The 19,291-nt window shown below is 44.7% G+C and overlaps 1 protein-coding gene across 1 annotated transcript in view; it reads left to right on the top strand.

Annotated features, from left to right (window-relative positions):
* The window catches only part of KIF4A (kinesin family member 4A), a gene marked incomplete in the record, with an annotated part of 2,786,372 nt that overhangs the window by 1,711,114 nt on the left and 1,055,967 nt on the right, over positions 1 to 19,291 (top strand).

Raw genomic sequence — 19,291 nt, 5'->3', positions numbered from 1 at the left:
CCCAGGGTGTTCACCAAATGTATGGCAGTAGTAGCAGCTCACTTAAGGCTACAAGGAATTCCGTATGTTTCCATGTTTAGATGACTGGCTCCTCACTGCCCCCCACCAGGCATCTGCTACTTTCTGCCTTGGACTCCATTCTAGGGCTTCCAGAGTTCTTGGGCATCTCAATAAACAGGGAAAAGTCAATACTGTCCCCTACACAGGACATAGAAATCATCGGAGGAAGACTAAACACAAAATCCTGCATGACTGCTCTTCCTCTTCACAGATTAATGAGGTTGAGATAAAAAATTCAAGTGATACTCTCACACAACAAAGTTCCAGCTAGTCTAGTCTTACAGCTCCTTGGGTCCATGGCAGCAACAATTACCTTAGGTCCTCTGATGAGGTACCACATGAGGCTGCTTCAATGGCTGCTGGCATCACAGTTAACTCATCCCATGTCCCATCCCATCCACATAACCATTGCAGGATTTATCTTGGTGACTGAAGCCAGAAGACAAATTATGGAGCTGCCCCTTGTCCCACTCAGCCCAGGGCCATAGTAACCATGGATATCCCTGATAGGGTGGGGGGGGGGGCATTTTCAGGGAAAGACACATGACTGTCTCTTTCTATACAGATACCACTGTCATGTGGGTTCCATATGGACTGGTGGCTCCACACTGTATTCATAACCCAAGGAAGACCTTTACAAGTTGCCACAACATTAGCTGTTGTAACCATAGACAGTTCCTTCCTATGGAGAGTTGGCATTGAGGGGAGAATGCTCCAAGGAACGTGGTCTGACTCCAAGACTTTTCACATCCTCGAGACGAATTTGCATATCAACGTCCTAGAACCGAGGGCAGTGCTCTTAGCATTGCGAGCATTCCAGTCTGCTCTTCATTCAGGGACAATTGCTGTTCAGGCAGACATGTCACTGTTCTGGTACATCAACAAACAGGAGGTAACCAGATCCTACCCTCTATGTCTGGAAGCCCTAAGAGTTTGGCAATGGGCAATTGCCTCCAACCGCTTTCTGATAGCAATGCACATTCCAGGGGACTCAGAAATTGCAGACAAACTGAGCAGATGCATTCTCCTGCCTCATGAGTGGTGTCTCAGTCCCAGTGTAGCAATGAAGATCTTTCATCGATTGGGTCAACCTTGCTGCAATCTGTTTGCATCTCCCATAGACCACAAATGCAGCAGCTACTTTGCCCTGGTTCCCCCCTCAGGAGGAGTCCCTGAAGGATGCTCTTCTCCACAATTGGTCCCCAAGACTTCTTTATGCCTTCCCACCAATCCCCCTAATTCCCCTATTTCTGAAGAGAGCCCAATGGTTGAGAAGCAGAGTGATTCGCATTGCACCTTATTTAGCTCCATCAAGTCTGCTTTCCCTTTCTCTGGCCTCACTTAGTTCACCGTCCGTGGATTCTGGATCCAACTCCAGACCAGTTATCTATCTCATCCACAGGTCCTGGTCCATCCCATCCTACAAAATCTCAAGCTGACTGCTTGGTTTCTCCACTTTCAGTAATTGCCAGGCGAAATAATTTATCGTCTCCAGTACAAAAGATGCTTCTGGCTTCTCATAAACCATCCACCAGAAAACTTTATTTTGGTAAATGGAAGATTTGTGTTTTGGTCTGATGAAAAGGGTTTTGATCCTTTCTCAGCCTCGATCGATAAGGTCTTGGAACATTTAATCACATATTTTCAACCTGGAGCTTCTACTTCTACCATTAGAGTTCATTTGACTGCCATTTCAAATTTCCATAAAGGATCGGATGACCGTTCATTAATGTCTCACCATATTTGCAAAGCATTTCTTAAGGGCGCTTTACATTTGAAACTGCCTTTGAAAGAGCCCATTGTGCCTTGGAATTGAACATTGGTCTTACAATGCTTGGTCTGTAAGCCTTTCGAGCCAGCAGCCACCTATGATATCAAGTTTTTATCTTGGAAAGACTATTCCTGGCAGCCATCACATCAGCCAGGAGAATTTCAGAGTTGCAGGCTGTGTGTGTAAAACATCCGTATATCGTTTTTCATAAGAAGAGAGCATCACTTAGAACGAATTGCTCCTTTCTATCTAAAGTAATGTCAGATTCCAATATTAATCAACCATAGATTTTACCAGTCTTCCCAAATTTCTCAAACAAGGGAGAATATTGCTTCATGCACAGACAATTGTTTTTATTTGGCTAGAACAAAGCCATTTAGAAAATCAGACAAACTGTTTCTATCCTTTACAGGTACTAGACTGGGCAAAACATTTTCAAAAGTTACTCTGTCAAAATGGTTGAGAGATTGCATTACTGTTGTTTATAGCCAAAATAAGCTGGACTTGACAAAAATTAAGGCACATTCTACCAGATCTGTTTCCACTTAAGTAGCCTTTCATTCCAGATTTTCTAAGGATGATGTATGTGCAGCCGCAACTTGAGCTACCCCCCATACCTTTATCTCTCATTACGAATTGGGTACGCTGACCAGGGGAAGAACATCCTTTGGCCCTGTGGTGCTCAGGAATATCCTTTCCTAGGGCCTCCACAGGTCTAATGTAGCTAGAGAGATTGTCCCAACAGTCAAGTATGAATGAAGATTGACAACATCAGATAAAGAAGTTATGTTCTTACTATAACATTCCATCTGTGGTGTTACCTTCATTCATTCTTGACATCCCACCCTCCTACCCCCTCCTAGAGACTCTTAGAGGTTCGAAACTAGTCCTGGGGTTCTAGTAGGGTTGTTGCTCAGACAAAGCTTCTATGATTTTCTACTTTATGGGCAAAACTCGATCTGAGGTGAAAAGAAGAGAAGGCAGTATGCTTAGCCTTGGCTAGAGAGTTTCTGGCTGGTGTGAGCTTGATATAACAGCGGAGTCTGTTCCGAGGATTGGAACCGAACACAACAGTCAAGAATGAATGAAGATAACACAGATAGAACGTTATGGTAAGAACATAACTTCTTTTTTTTAGTACTGTATTTTCTTTTAAAGTAACAAAAAAAAAAAATTTACACTGTATATGGTAAGCCCGATTATTAGTTTATCTGGAATTTAAAACCCTTTGAGTGTCTTTTGGTCTTTGGGGAGTGTTTGTGACCGTTTCTGCATTGGGGCCATTTTAGTACATTGGCATTGCCGCATGCTGCCGTAATCGCTAGCAAATCACTATTTCCTGAGGCAAAATTGCTGATTTTTACTGTTTCTTCATGTCTTCAAGTATGTAAGTGAATTGTGTATTTTGATGACGTTTTAAATGTTTCTTATTTAAATTTTGATTTTGGCACTTTATCAAACATTGACATAAGTTCTTTACTCCTTGTCTAAGACTATTTCATGCTTTCTATTTTTAGAACAATTTCAGTCATTTCTTAATTTCTGGGGTATTTTGGGGGATCCCCTACACTACATCAAAACGCCGAACCAAAACCACACAATACCGACAGTCCACATAACCGAACACCATAACACTGACCAACACACAACACAAGCACACCAAAACCCTTACAAACCTACACTAAACCTTACATGCACAACTATCTATGCACTAGCCTTAACCCCAACCCTAAGATCTGTCACTCTCGCACACTTACAGTCGCGCTCGTTTCGCATGTTTTCAGCGTCAAGATTTCGAACGGTCTATTTCCGTTGTCGGTCTTCCGGTGTTTATGTTCTTGTCGGCGTTTCGATCTGTCTGTGTTCTCAGGTAGACCCATTTTTGGTGCATGTATTTGTCTTGTGCTGATTTACTGAAATTGCTGTCATTTTACTTAGTGCAGTATTCAGAGTAGTATCCCTATAAAGATGGACTTCTGTCCCTTCTTGTAAGGAAGACTAATGGGTTATTTTCTGTTTGTTTACTGGGCTGACCGTGCTGCCAATACTGATACTGATCTGGCTAGACTCGCCCCCTGACTTGATGGACTTGGATATAGTTGCCCCTCCACCACAAATCTCTCTTGCATCTAAAATGTCATACTAATATATTACAATGTGTGCCTCAGCTTACGGCTTGTGACTCTAAGTAAACCTTAGCCATGGTCTTCTAACTCCAGGTCCCCTGGTGTGGGTTAAGATACCACAACTCTGTGACACAAGGATTAATTCACATCCTCCAGGGCTGTAACATTGCCTGCTTCAAGTGTAGGAGAACCAAACCCTTTAGGTACAGGGGAGGTCACTGATGCATATTCTGTTGTCAGATATGCGTCTTCCAAAAAATAAAATGTACATGGGTAGTGGTTTCTGCCCCCCCCCCATTTGTTTAGTCAGTTAATTACAAGGTGCATACTAGGGTTATGACTAACACAGATGTACAAGGTTTGATTCCTACATCTTTTTATTGGCTAGGCTTGTAGTAGTGTGTAGACTTGATAGCCTGCTATTTACCTATGAGCTCCTGCTGCTGTTGTAGGAGTGTCTGGCTGTCAAATGGTTGATTTCCACACTGCATTGCCACTTCCTAGGCAGTCAGTTTGCACATGTCACTGACCCTAATGTTAGTGTTTCACTGTTGCAGTCATTACATTTGGGTTATCTGCTTGCAGTAGCCCTCAGTCGGCCTGATTAACAAAGTCTTGGGTCCTGCGTTGGTTGCTGTCCCTTCTTCCATGACATCAGGTCGTCAGGGGTATAAAACATGCAGACTATGCCATTACATCAGTCTTTCTTGCTGTGCGGTGCCCGAAGCAGACGCAGTTCGCAAGTGCCGGTCGGCTAACTCCTGAAAATTTCTTTTTCGAGTTTCAGAACCGAAGTCTTCAACTAAAGCTAAGTACCCCATTGGGGAAACTTTTTTTTCTCCTTACCGATGTCAGTAAAAGTTAATAATTGCATCACTTGTAGAAAGCAAATACCTCACAAAGATTTTAATTCATACTGTATTCCTTGCCTAGGCCCTGACCACAACGTGCCTTGCTGTCGGTTTTGTGCTTTATTTAAACAGCGCACTATCCATCATCGGTATATTTTCGCTTCTAAATTTCGGTTCTCTGTTTAATTATCCATAAATGTCATCAGTTAGTCTTCCGACTACCAGGATTCCGAAAAAACACAGATAGAGACATGCCGCCGAGGTCCAAAGCTGCCGACTAAGTTTCTCCTAAGCCAGTCGCCAGTTCGCCGGTACTCAGTGAGGCGCTTTCACAGCCCCTGATACCCGCTACTACTGACTCGCAGGCCTCTACTGAGACCCATACGGAGTAGGGTATGCCGCAAGATGCTTCAACCGTGGGACCTGCGGATGTGTCCATCTTGGATGGGTCCGGACCCGCTGTACAGGCACCGACTTCTCAGGGTGTATTCAGGCCTACGGACTTGCATAGCAAACTGACACCTCCTTCTTCATTTAGGCCCAAATCTTGAGCCATGCCTAAGAAACAGACTCCCAGGCCGCATGCTCAGGCCTCTATGCCTAAAAAATAAAGGATAAGAATGGCTGAAGATCTTATAACTCTAATCAGGGGAAGCCAAACTCCCCCTTCTAAGAGACCTAGGACTGAAGTTGTTTATGAATCTTCTGACCAGGATTCTGATTTTTCTGATTCTTCTGATGATCTGGATTTGCCCTTATCTACTTATGAGGATTCTGATGCAGAGGACTGTATTCTTTATGCTTTTTCTCCAGAGGATTTTTCTTTTGGTGAAACCTTCCATACTCTAAGGAAGCATTTCCACTGGGAAAGCCAGGATTTTTCTGATTCAAAAAAGAGGCTTAGGGATTTCTTACTCCTGCCTCAGCATAGGCCTTTAGCTATACCTCCTGTACTAGACATTGTTGATGATGCTTTCTCAGAATCTAGTTTGGCCCCTGATTCTTTGCCTCCTGCTCCCAGAAAACCTGACAGATATTACAGGGTTCCTGATTCTCACAAGCTCCTTTATAAAAATCCTATTGCAGATCCAGAGACTATTTCACAGGGACCCAAAGGCATTAAGGCTTCTACTGCTAAAAATCCTATCCCCTCAGACAGAGACTCCAGGGCGCTGGATAGATGGGGTAAGAAAGTTTACACTTCTGCAGCCTTGGCCATTAGTGCTTTAAACTGCCAGTTTCATATGTTAAAGTATCAACATGTTATTGGATTGCTTAAACAGAAAATGATAATTCCTGACTGCACTGAAAATAAAGAATTACAGGATTTAATGCATTCTGCTGAACAGGTTGGAAAACATACTTTGCAATGTGGATTTGCTTCATTAGAGGCCTCTTGCAGGGCTGCTGTTACTGGGTCTGTGCTCAGAAGGCATGCTTGGCTTAAGGAGAAATCATTGCCTGATCATGTTAAAGCTAAATTGTTGGATGCTCCCTTAAATCAGGACCGCCTGTTTGGCAACAAGGCTGAGGAGGTTCTTAAAAAGATGGAAGATAAAGCTAAATCTTTACAGACTGCTAAAGATTTCTTACAAGTTCAGCCGCCTAGATTTAGTAGGCACTGGCTCTCTAAAAATTGGTCCTTTCCAGCCCCCTCCAGGTCTTCTCAAGCCAAATCCAGACACAGCAGAAACCCCAGGTTTCAGTCCCAAGGGACACACAAGACTAGGCAGTGGGGGGTTTCCGCACCCAAACCTGGGAGCAGTAAGACTCCCCCCATGGAAAACCGTCTCAATGACAATTTTTTTAAGATTTCCAAGCACTTCCCAAATGAATGCTTCTTTATGCGGAAAGATTGGTCTGCAGGCCAAAAACTGGGAACTCCTTACCCAGGACAAATGGGTTTTAAATATAGTGTCCCAAGGATACAGATTTCATTTCCACACATTCCCAACACCAAGCCGGTGGCCAGATCTACCCCCAAATCAGTGGGCAGAGGCCCAAAATCAGGTACTCTCTCTCTCAAACATGGGGGCTAGTCAGTTGGTACCAGAAGAGGAAAAGGGACAAGCTTTCTATTCGAGACCTTTCTTGGTACCCAGAAAAGGCAATACATGGCATCCTATCCTGGACCTTTCTATTCTAAACACCTTTCTGGTGATTCCAAAATTCAAAATGCTGACTCTTCACCAGCTGCTTCCTATGCTAGGCAAGGATGCATGGTTGGCAACACTAGACTTTAAAGAAGCATACCTGCACATCCCTATCAAGGAGTCTTGAAGATACCTATGCTTCAAAGCAGACTACATCACTATCAGTTCTCTGCACTGCCCTTTGGCTTATCTACTGCGCCCATGGTATTCACAAAGTGCCTAGCTCCAGTCATTGCATTTTGCAGGCAAAGAAATATTCAAATATACCCATACCTGGACGATTGTCTAATTCAGGCAGAAAGCAAGGACATTCTTTTCAAGTAATCTGGCCTTTGTTCAAAGGGTACTGACTTTTCTGGGGATCACCATAAACAAAAAGAAATCCCACCTGGTACCCTGTCAACAAATTATATTCCTTGGAGCAAGCTTGAATACAACTTCCCCAATGGCTTTCCTCACGCCTGAGAAATGGATACATTTGACAACTTGCTTCAAACAAGTGGCCACAAAAAATGGCCATCTGCAAGGCAAATATTGCAAGCTTTGGGGTTCATGGCCTCCTGCATTCTTCTAATTCCATATGCATGGCTGCATATGAGAAAACTACAATGGTATCTCAAAAGCCTATGGTGTCAACATTCACAGGATCTGGAAGCAAGGATTCCTATCATACCGTGCTTACGCCTAGAGTTCCTTTGGTGGGCAGAGGCCTGCCACCAAAACAAGGGACTACCTTTCACACCACCCCCTGCCGCTCAAACCCTAACAACAGATGCATCAGACTATGCATGGGGGGCTTACCTGACAGAGAAGTGCATTCAGGGCAAATGGAACCCAAGTGAAATGCACCTGCATATCAATCAAAAAGAAATGTTAGCTGTACAGAATGCTCTGACAGCCTTCAAGGACCACATTCTTCCAGGACAACTAATGGTAAAGACGGACAACATCACTGTCATGTGGTACATAAGCAGGGGGGTACACATTCTTACCCCCTCTGCAGACTAGCCACGGTATTGTGGAACACAGCCTTGAGCTACCAAGTGAATCTACAAACTCATTTCCTGCCAGGAAAATTAAATACACTGGCAGACGGACTAAGCAGAAACCTCATGGACCCACATGAGTGGAAACTGGAACCAAGCATTTTCAACATGTTGACAAGCAAGTGGGGGAGCCCAGATATAGACCTGTTTGCCACCCCCAGAACCATCAACTGGGCAAATTTTGCACAAGGGTTCCCCACAAGCGAGCTTGGAAAGTGGATGCTCTATCCTTCAGCTGTAAAAACCTATCAGTCTATGCCTTTCCTCTTCTGCCTCTGCTCTCCAAGGTACTACTAAAGATCAAACCGGACAAGCCAAGGGAAATTCTAATTGCACCAGACTGGCCTCGCCAACACTGGTACCCACTCTTGCGCAGTATGTCACGCTTGGCTCCATGGCACCTGCCTCAAACTCCTTCCCTGTTGTCTCAGCAGGAGAACATAATTCTGCACCCTCCGCTGCAAACCCTGTACCTAGCAGCCTGGCTAAGTACCTAATCTCTCCTTTGCCATCCCTCAGTAAATCTGTGATGGATATCATTTTAGAAGCAAGAAGGCCTAGTACTAGAAAATCTTATGCTGCAAAATGGAAAAGATTCTGTGCTTGGCACCAATCTCAAGGAATTAACACAGCAATGCCCAATTTATCTCAGATTCTACAATACTTGACAGATCCTTCATAAGGGCTTGTCTTTTTCCTCCATCAAAATTCATGCCTCAGCCATTTCAGTTCATTATAGCACAGAACCTCCCCTCTTCTCTAACCCACTGCTCAAGCAGTTCCTCAGATGAGCCGAAAATGTAAGGCCACCCAGGAGAGCTCCAACTCCAGCCTAGGATCTTAACTTTGTGTTGGAGAAACTCACTCTTCTTCCTCTCGAGCCAGCTGCTACTGCTTATTTAAAATTGATTTCCTGGAAAACAGCTTTCCTTTTGGCAATTGCTTCTGCAAGCAGGGTATCTGAATTGCAGGCCCTCATGGCAGTGGAACCTTTCATCATCTTTCATGTGGACAGGGTGTCCCTCAGAACCAATCCCTCCTTCATGCCTAAGGTAGTATCCAGTGTGGCTCTTAATCAGTCCATTCATTTGCCTACCTTCTTTTCCTAATCCACAGAGCAAAGGGGAACGGATACTGCACTCTTTAGATGTGCACAGACAGCTTAGATTCTACTTGGACAGGACTAAACCTCAAAGGAAATCTGAACAACTACTGGTGGCATTTGCTGCAGGAAGAGAGGGGAAAGCTATTTCAAAACAAACCATTTCAAAATGGATAGGCCACTGCATTTGTTTCTGCTATAAGCACCATGGAAAACCCACAGGGCATCAGATCCCATTCAACCAGGGTTGCACGACTTCTACAGCCTTTCTCAGGGGCGTCCCTACTAGGGACATCTTAGAAGCTGCTACCTGGAGTTCTGTACATACTTTCACCAAACATTATCAGTTGCCATTTTTCTCTCAATCCAGGGCTGGTTTTGCTACGGCAGTCTTGCAGGGCCTTGTAACTGGTCCTAATTCTATTTAAATTCCTCCTCCCAACCTTAGCTTTGGGAATCTACCCAAATATAATGACCAACAGTGAAACACGAAGAACATAGTACAGTTGTGCACACTTATCATAAATGTAGATGTTCGAGTGTATTCACTGTTGCAGTCCTGGTTACCCTCAGCCCCCTTTTCTTCCTTTGGCTGTACATCTACTCTCACTTACTATGCTCTAAAAGCTTTTTTGGTGTATTTGCTTTTCTGTTGGAGGTATATCCTTGTATTTATAGATTTAATTGCTTCCCATTAGGGGGGGCACTTGACATCTGGGGCAAGAAAAACTGATGTAATGGCGTTGGCTGCATATTTTATACCCCTGACGTCATAGAAGAAGGGACAGCAACCGACGCAGGACCCAAGACTTTGTTCATCAGGCCAACTGAGGGCTACTGCAAGCAGGTAACCCAAATGTAATGACTGCAACATTGAATACACTCTAGAACATCTACATTTATGGTAAGTGTACACAACTGTACTTTCCTGTTAAATTAATACATTAAAACAGCTCCTAACACCAATGCCCTTCCAACCACTGGAAGGCATTTCGTGTCAGTCTCCTCCCAGAGCCAGCTAATGTTAGACATTTCTAACTTTGGTTTAGAAATGTCTATGGGAGGATGATTTTTCCAATTTTGCTCCAGCCAAGAGAGCCATCACAACTGATCAGTGGATTCTAGATGCAATCAGTCTTGACCATATTCTAAAACTGTTACTTCCTTCCCCTGAAAGACCTCTACTTTCAGATCACTCCCATCTCAACAGAACTCTTTTGCCAGGCCTAGAGTATGCTGCTCAGAGTGGGTCTGTGAAGACTACCCTGACTTCAGAGAATGGTGGCGGTTTGCTCCCAGCTGCTCCTGGTCCTGAGGATATATATATATATATATATATATATATATATATATATATATATATATATATAGATATATATATAGATATATATATATATATATATATATATATATATATAGTCCTGAAGGGTTCCTATTAAATTGCCAAACGTTTCAAAGTTCGAATGTCATATGGTCAACACCATATGATAGAACTTTGAAAAGTTTGAAGGTGAAAGGCAATGTCTCAGTTCATGCAGAATGGGAAAATTTCCCTTTTCTGCACTGAAGTGCAGTCTCGGAGTTGGTAGATTTAAGTAAGAGGATTGTGGGGGGCGCAGGGGGTACTTTCTCCCCTACTCAGAGCTTTTACTTTTTTATTATATATTCGAGGTTTCAAGTTTCACTTGTATGTTGTCGAACATATAAGGTTTGAAATTTTGAAGCTTTGAATATATAATATAGACCTGGTCCTGAATTGCTTACCCCTTTAGTATTGTACCAGGTAGTTTCACTGGACATCATTCCTGTTTTTATTCATTTGCATTTATTGTCCACACAGACTATTTTTCCCATTTTGCTCTAGATGAGCATCACACTTGAGCAGAGTACTACTATATGCATTTTCCTCCATACTCGGAGCTTTTATCAAGGTATATAGTCCATGGTGGATGCAGCCTTCTGGAGGGGGATCTCTCTGTTTTTCAGATGTGTGGTGTGTAATAGGCCTGTCCAGGGAGTCATTTTAAGTGGCTCTGAGTGCTGCTTTAGTTTCAATTTATAATCCTTGGATTCTTTCTTAAGAAGGCTTTTGTCTGGACATAGTTGGAAACTGCATAGTCTCATTCCTGCCCTTAGAGAAGGCTAGAACATAATTTCTTTAATCTCCTGGGTGAGAAAAATGGAAGAGAAATCAAATAGAGAAAACTATAAAGCAATTGAGACAAGATGTCACTGTTAGATTATAGAAGAGGAAGCAGATCAAAAATACTCAAAAAGATAGCTGTGACAAAAGCAATGCGCAGTATTAAAACGGACCAGGATTTATCATGCAGTATCGCAAATAATCAAAAATATCGGCACAGGCATAAAATCGTGGAAGATACACAGATAAATATAAAGGAAAAGTACAAAATAAGCAATTTGATGACCCAAAAAAACTTTTATAGAGAATTGGGAAACGAGGTAAAAGGAATTAAGACCACCAAAAAAAGAAGAAATAGATGCATCCTTTGGAAGTATTTATGAAGATCCCGTGGAACATAAAAATGCTAAATGGATAGAAGAAGTAAAATAAAGAATGAGAAGTTCAAAGGTGCATGATATGAAATGGGATGCAGTAACAGCCAGAGAGAGTGAAACAAAGTTAAGAAAAGCCTCTAATTGAAAACCCCAGGGCCAGATGCAGTACCTAACTTCTGGTTAAAAGTATTAACATCTTTGCACGAAGATTTAACTACAAGTAAGAAATATTTATCTGATGTCAATCTTCATTCGACGAGTGGAACTCTGATATTCTTCGTGTTTCACTGTTGCAGTCATCACCTCTGGGTGTGGTAGCCGTCGGCTGGCCTGAATACCAGAGTCAATGTTTTTCTGCGTTGGCTGGTGTCACTGCTGCCTGAAGCCATTACTTCAGTCTTTCTTGCCATGGAGCCCGTAGCAGAAGCAGTTGGAAAGTGTTACGGTCAGTCGCTACCAGAGTTTTGATTTACAGCTGAAAACATCTAAAGCAAAGTACCCCATTGGGGGGTCCCTTTTTTTCTTGCACTAACCGATGTCCGAAAAAGTTAACAATTGTCTCCTGTGGAAAGCAAATACCACACCAAGACTTCACTCTTACTGCATCACTTGTATGGGCCCAGATCACTACATCCCCTGTTGCCGGTTCTGTGCCCTCTTTAATGTGAGGACCATTTGCCATAGAGCTCTTACATTAGCCAGGTATTTTCGTCTTCCGTCTTCGCATTCCGAAATGGCGTCTGTCAACCAACCTTCCGTAGACATTCTGAAGAAACATAACTATAAAGATAGAGACAAACCACACAAGGCCAAGCCTTCTGATGACTCTACAGCTAAGCAGGTAGTCAGTTATCTGGAATTCAGTGAGGCTCTTTCTCAGCCTCTGCCCGATTCGATACCTTCACAGGCCTCTACCGAGACCCCTTCAGAGTTCAGTATGCCGCAGAAATCATCTTCGTTTTCCGAGCCTTTGGTTGTCTCTGCCTTGGTTGGGTCCAGAGCTGTGACGCAGGCACTGGCATCCGAGGAGGCCTTTCGCACTACCAATTTCAGACAACTACGTCTTCTCTTCCTACTACCATTCCTCTCAGACTGATGGGTTCTCTTAGGCCTAGTGGCAAGGCCACTCCCAGGAAAACTACCTCTAGCCACCATGTTACTCCTGCTCCTCCTCCCCAAACTCAAATGCTGAAAATGGCAGAGGACCTTATCACCCTTATCAGGGGTAGTCAGGCCACAACTTCTAAAAGGAAGAGCGATTGTTCTCCTGAAATACTAACAGAACAGGATTCTGAGAAGTCTGATTATTCAGATTTTGAAGAACAACATCTTCTGACTGCTTATGAGGATTCAGATGCAGAGGAAGCCATTACTTCTTGCTCCCCACCAGAAGATCTTTCCTTTGGTGAAACCCTTCACACCCTCAGGAAACATTTCCACTGGAAATCCCAGGACTTCCCTCTGTCTAAGAAAAGACAGAGTTTTTAGACCTGCACCAGCACATACCCTTGGCTGTCCCGCCTGTGTTAGAGGTGGTGGATGATGTCTTCCAGGAATCCAGTTAAACTCCTGATGCCCTCCCACCTGCTCCAAGAAAACCTGTCCAGTATTAGAGTACCGGACTCTCACAAATACCTGTGCAGAAATCCTGCTGCTGACCCGGAGGTCATTACACAGGGACCAAAAGGAGCTAAGGCTAGTTCTACTAAGAATCCTACTTCTGACAAGGACTCCAGAGCTCTGGACAGATGGGTAAAAAAGTATACACCTCTGCAACCTTGGCTGTCAGAGCTCTCAACTATCAGTTCCACATGTTAAAATATCAACAACACACTTTGGAACTGTTAAATTGAAAGACTTACCAGATTTACTGCACTCAACTTGTCAGGTGGCTAAACACTCATTACCCTATGGATATGATGCCCTAGAAGCCTCAAGCCAGGGCAGCAGTGTCAGGATCTGTCATTAAGAGACATGCATGGTTGAAGGAACAACCTCTCCCTGATCATGTCAAATCTAAATTACTTGATGCACCTTTGGATAAGGACTGCTTGTTGGGAGGAAAAGCAGAAGAGGTGCTTAAAAAGATGCAGGACAAAGCAAAATCTATGCAAACAGTGAAAGATTTCCTTCAGGTACAACCTCTTAAGTTCAGCAGGAATTTTCCCTCAAACCACTGGTCCTTTCCTTCACCTAGCACACAGGGGCTAGGTAAGCCCCGCGGGGACAAACCACCCAGGCTCCCACCCCAGAGACAGCATAGAACCGAACAGTGGACCACTTCCACTCAAAAGGCAGGGAGTTCTAAGCCATCCCTCTCTGGAAAAACTCTCAATGACTCCCTCCCCCCTGCCCTCTTTTCTGTCACCAAAAACTAGGAGGAAGCCTCTCCCTCTGCAAAGAAAATTGGCTTTCTGTAACAAATTACCAATGGGTCTTAAAGATAATTTTTCAGTGATACAAGTTCTCCTTCAGTGAACTCCCAATTCTAAGAGGGTATCCAGACTTGCCTCCAAATCAGTGGCCAGAGGCATTGAAACAAGTCCGAACTCTCATATCCCAAGGGGCGGTAGAACCTGTCACATCAGATCAAACAGGCAAATGCTTTTATTTCAGGCTATTGCTTGTTCCCAGAAAAGAGGGCGCTTGGTGCCTCATCCTGGATCTATCCATTCTGAACACCTTCCTGGTGGTCCCAAAATTCAAAATACTAACCTTACAGCAGCTGCTGCCTATGCTGACAAAAAAATTTCTGGTTAGTAACCCTAGATTTAAAAGATGCCTACCTCCACATCCCCATAAGGGAATCCTGCAGGAAATTCATTTGCTTCAGAGCAGGCTCACAACACCTTCAGTTCTCTGCGCTACCCTTTGGCTTATCTACTGCTCCCAGGGTATTCACCAAATGCTTAGCCCCGGCCATAGCCTTTTGCAGACAGAAAAATATATAAATTTACCCTTATCTGGATGACTGCCTCATTCAGGCAGACTGAGGAGATGAGGTGGTAGGCTTAGTAAGAGACCTAGGACCATCTCTTTGTCAAAACCCTCTTAACCTCCTTAGGGTTCATCATCAATGAGAAGAAATCAAAGCAAACACCCTCCAGTAAGATCATTTTCTTGGGAACACTGCTGGACGCAGCATCCCAAATGGCCTTCTATCCCCAGAAAAGCAGAGCTTCCTGCCTCTCTACTTCACCCAGCTGGCTTCCATAAGTCACCTCACTTCCAGGAAGTTCCTGCAAGCCTTTGGGTACATGGCATCTTGCATCCTTCCAATTCCTCTGGCCAGGCTTGACATGAGTTAAACTTCAGTGGTACCTAAAGAACATTTGGTGTCAGCACTCTGGCTCTAGAGACCTCTCTCCCTCTGATCCCCTGTATAAGGGCTGAGTTTCTCTGGTGGGCAGGGGCCTGTGCTCAGAACAAGGGTTTTCCCTTCAACCTCCGCCCAACCGGGCAGACCATTACCACCGACGCCTCAGACATGGCTTGGGGTGCTCACCTAGAAGGCAGATGCACCCAAGGTCTTTGGGATGCCCAGCACCTTCCCTTACCCATCAACCAGAAGGAAATGATGGTAGTACAAAAGACTCTGACTTCCTTCAAACCCCATCTCCAGCCCGGGGTTCTCCTTATCAAAACAAACACCACCACAGTAATGTGGTACATCAGCAAACAGGGAGGGGCACTATCTTACCCTCTGTGCAGGCTAGCCATGAACCTGTGGCTGACAGCCTCTTCTCTGGGACTACACCTGATAGCCCAATACCTGCCAGGGATCAACAGCACCCTGGCAGACCACTTAAGCAGAAACGTACTAGACCCACAGAAAAATCTTTCTACAAATCACCCGGTGTGGGGAACTCAGGAGGTGGATCTCTTTGCTTCGCATCTCAGCCCTCATCTGAAACAATTCTGTACCAGGGAGCATCACCACCTAGCGTGGAAGCTGGATGCATTGACCTTCCCCTGGAACACCCTCTTTGTGTATGCATTCCCTCCTCTTACTGTTATTCCAAAGGAACTGATCAGAATAAGGGAGGAGAGACCAAAGGCCATTCCCATTGCTCCAGATTGGCCCAGACAACATTGGTACCCTTTACTGCACAGCCTGACCTTACACCCTCCCAGGCAGCTTTCCCTTGAGTTCAGACCTCTTAACTCGGGTGGGGGGGGGGTGCTTTACCCAGGTTTACAGACTCTCAAACTATCAGCATGGCTAATACTCTAAAGGCAAACAAGGGGCCCCTGTTAAGCAAACAAGTCCTAGACATTATCACAGAGGCCAGATGGCCCAGCACCAGGAAATCTTATGCTGGTAAATGGGAAAGATTTTGCTCCTGCAGCCAGTCCAGAGGGGGCAGTACCTCACAATCTTCCATCCCTCTTATCATGGGCTACCTAGCGGACCTCCCTGAATACCACCCCATCCAGCCTGGGACCTGAATTATGTTTTGGAAAAACTAACTTTACCACCCTTCGAACCTGCTGCTTCAGCAGAAGTAAAATTCCTCTCCTGGTAGACTGATTTTCTCCTGGATATCACCTCAACCAGGAGAGTTTCAGAACTTCAGGTACCGATGGCCATTTATCCCTTCATCATCTCCTATGCAAACAGGGTCTCCCTGAGGACTAATCCCTCCTTTATGCCCAAGGTGGTATCTAATGCAACTCTCATTCAGGTCATACATCTACCCACATTCTTTCCTAACCCTTAAAACAGGGGGGAAAGAATTCTGCTCTCACTAGACTTGCACAGACCGCTCAGATACTATCTGAACTGCACTAAACCCTTCAGAAAAAGACCAACTACTTGCCAGCTTTGCCCCAGGGGCAGAGGGGAAGCCCATTTCCAAACAAACCATTACCAAATGGATATCTCCCTGTATCCATTTCTGCTACAGATTGCATGGGACCCCCCCCCCCAAGTCTATTCGAACCCATTCCACTAGGGCAGCCTCCACATGTTCTTCGTGTTTCACTGTTGCAGTCATAACTGCAGGGTACTCCTGCCGGCAGGCAGCCCGAGGTCGGCCAGAATATCAAAGTCTGGGTCCGGCGTCGGCTGTTTCAGCAAGTACCCTGACGTCAGAACGCATGGGTATAAAGCTGACAGCCGACGCCATCTTCTCCAGTCTTTCTTGCCGTGCGGTGCAAAGCAGTTCGCTAGTTGTTGGTTGGCGTTTTCAAGACAACGTGGTGTGATTGTCGTCGGTCCGAAGTTTTCTACTTCTCTTCTCAAAGCTAAGTACCCCGTTGGGGAAACTTTTTTCTTGCTCCTCCGATGTCAGAAAAAGTTAATTGTGTATCGTGTGGAAAACAAATACCTCATAAAGATTTCCACTCTTACTGTCTACCTTGCTTAGGCCCTGACCACGACGTTTCTTGCTGTCGGTTCTGTGCCAGGTTTAATTCTCGCACTATCAAGCGTAGGTACGATTGGGCCTTTAATTACTTCGGTAGGCGATTTAATTATAGGATGTCGTCGGATACTTTACCGACTACCGGAATACAGAAAAAACGCAAAGACAAGGACAGGCCTCCGAGGTCCAGACAGGATCCTTTGCAGCTGGAGCCAGCTTCGGGTTCAGCTGTCGTCAGTGAGGCGCTTTTGCAGCCCCTGTCGTCCGCCACTTCAGAACAGATGGCCGACACGGACTCGCATGGGGAGCCATCTAGGCCTAGTAATTTGTCTGCTGCAGGACCTTCGGACGTCGCTCCTTCGGATGGGTCCGGAACCGCTGTGCAGTTACCGGCTTCTGAGGGGGTCTTCAGGCCTTCACATATTACTATTTCCACAAAGACAAAGGCTAAGTCAAAGACTCCTGTTAAACCCAGACTTTCTGCTCAAGCTTCTACGGATTCAGCTCCTAAGACCCAGAAGCAATTACTACGGATGGCTGAGGATTTATTAACTATGATTAGGGGCTCTTGCCCTCCTCCTGACAAAAGGCCTAGACAGGATATCCCTTATGATTCCTCTGATCAGGCTTCTGTATCTTCTGTTTCTTCCTCTGATCAGGATTACTCTTTTCCTCCTTATGAGGATTCAGATGCAGAGGATTCTGTTCCCTCTGCCTCTACCCCTGAAGATTTCTCTTTTGGGGAAACCTTGCATGAGATGAGGGAGCATTTTCATTAGGAAGGTCAGGATTATTCTGCTTCCAAAAAGAGGCTTAGGGAATTTCTTCTTCTCCCTCAACATAGGCCTTTAGCTATTCCTCCTGTACTTGACATTGTGGACGATGCCTTCTCTGAGGCTAACTTGAATCCTGATTCCATGCCTCCTGCTCCTTCTAAGCCTGTTAGATTTTACAGGGTCCCTGATTCCCATCAATTCTTATTTAAGAACCCTTCTGCTGATCCTGAAACTATTTCGCAGGGTTCCAAGGCTGCTAAGGCCGTCTCTTCTAAGAATCCTATCCCCTCTGATAAGGATTCTCGTGCCTTGGACAGGTGGGGCAAAAAGGTGTATACTTCAGCTACCCTTTCTATTAGAGCTTTAAATTGCCAGTTTCACATGTTTAAGTATCAACAGTTTCTTTTATCTGTTCTAAAACAAAGGCTTTCTACCTTTCCTGCATGTGCTGAGGACAAGGAATTACAGGATGTGTTGCATGCAACTGAACAAGTTAGCAAACATAGTTTACATTGTGGTTTTGATGCCTTAGAGGCTTCCTGCAGGGCTGCTGCCTCTGGTACTGTTATCAGGAGACATGCTTGGCTTCGTGAGCAGAATTTACCTGAACAAGTTAAGGCTAAATTGCTAGATGCCCCTGTTCAGCATGATGCCATATTTGGATCTAAGGCTGAGGAGGTTATTAAAAAGATGGAAGAAAAAGCCAAGTCTATGCAGACTGTAAATGATTTTTTGCAAGTACAGCCTCCTAGATTTTCTAGAAATTGGCCCTCCAAAAATTGGTCTCTTCCCACTTCTGACAGGCCTCAAAGGGGAAGATATAGACGCTCCAGAGGTCGGGCGCAGACTCAGGCCTCTTACAGATCTAGACAGTGGACTGCTTCTTCACCTAGAAGGGGAGAAGACAGACCTCAAACCCAAAGAAAGCAGACCCAATGACTCCCTCTGTTGGGCTACAGGTCTTCCTTCCCTGGATGCCCCTCTCGTAGGAAAACTTTCTCTTTTTTACCAGAATTGGACTCACATTACCCAGGACAAATGGGCGTTAGACGTGATTTTGAAAGGCTACAGATTCCACTTTCACACTCTGCCAAGGCCTTCCGGCTGGCCAGATCTGCCAAAACATCATTGGACAGAAGCCTTAAATCAAGTGGACGCTTTATTAGCCTTAAGAGCCATAGAACCTGTTCCACCTCTAGAGGTGGGGAAAGGTTTTTACTCAAGACTTTTTCTGGTCCCAAGAAAACAAAACTCCTGGAGACCTGTGAAGATTACTGATCCTACAGACATTGCCAACATACTGGCTGACAGGTTCAGTGCAAACTTCTCCTCCTCCTCCCTTCCAATAGGAGAGATATCTAAACCAAGCGATTGCAGCCCCCAAACATCTCCAACGCCCAAGTGAGAACTGCTCTCTCCAAAGCAAAAAACACAGCATCCATGGGACCTGATGGTGTCCCCGGCTGTGTGCTCCACGAACTCAACGAGGAATTAAACCCACAGCTAGGACAGCTGTTTAA

This window comes from Protopterus annectens, chromosome 15.part0 (genome assembly GCF_019279795.1).
Source record: "Protopterus annectens isolate FY-2018-M chromosome 15.part0, PAN1.0, whole genome shotgun sequence".
NCBI lineage: Eukaryota > Metazoa > Chordata > Ceratodontiformes > Protopteridae > Protopterus > Protopterus annectens.
This window is presented reverse-complemented; position numbering and strand designations above follow the sequence as displayed.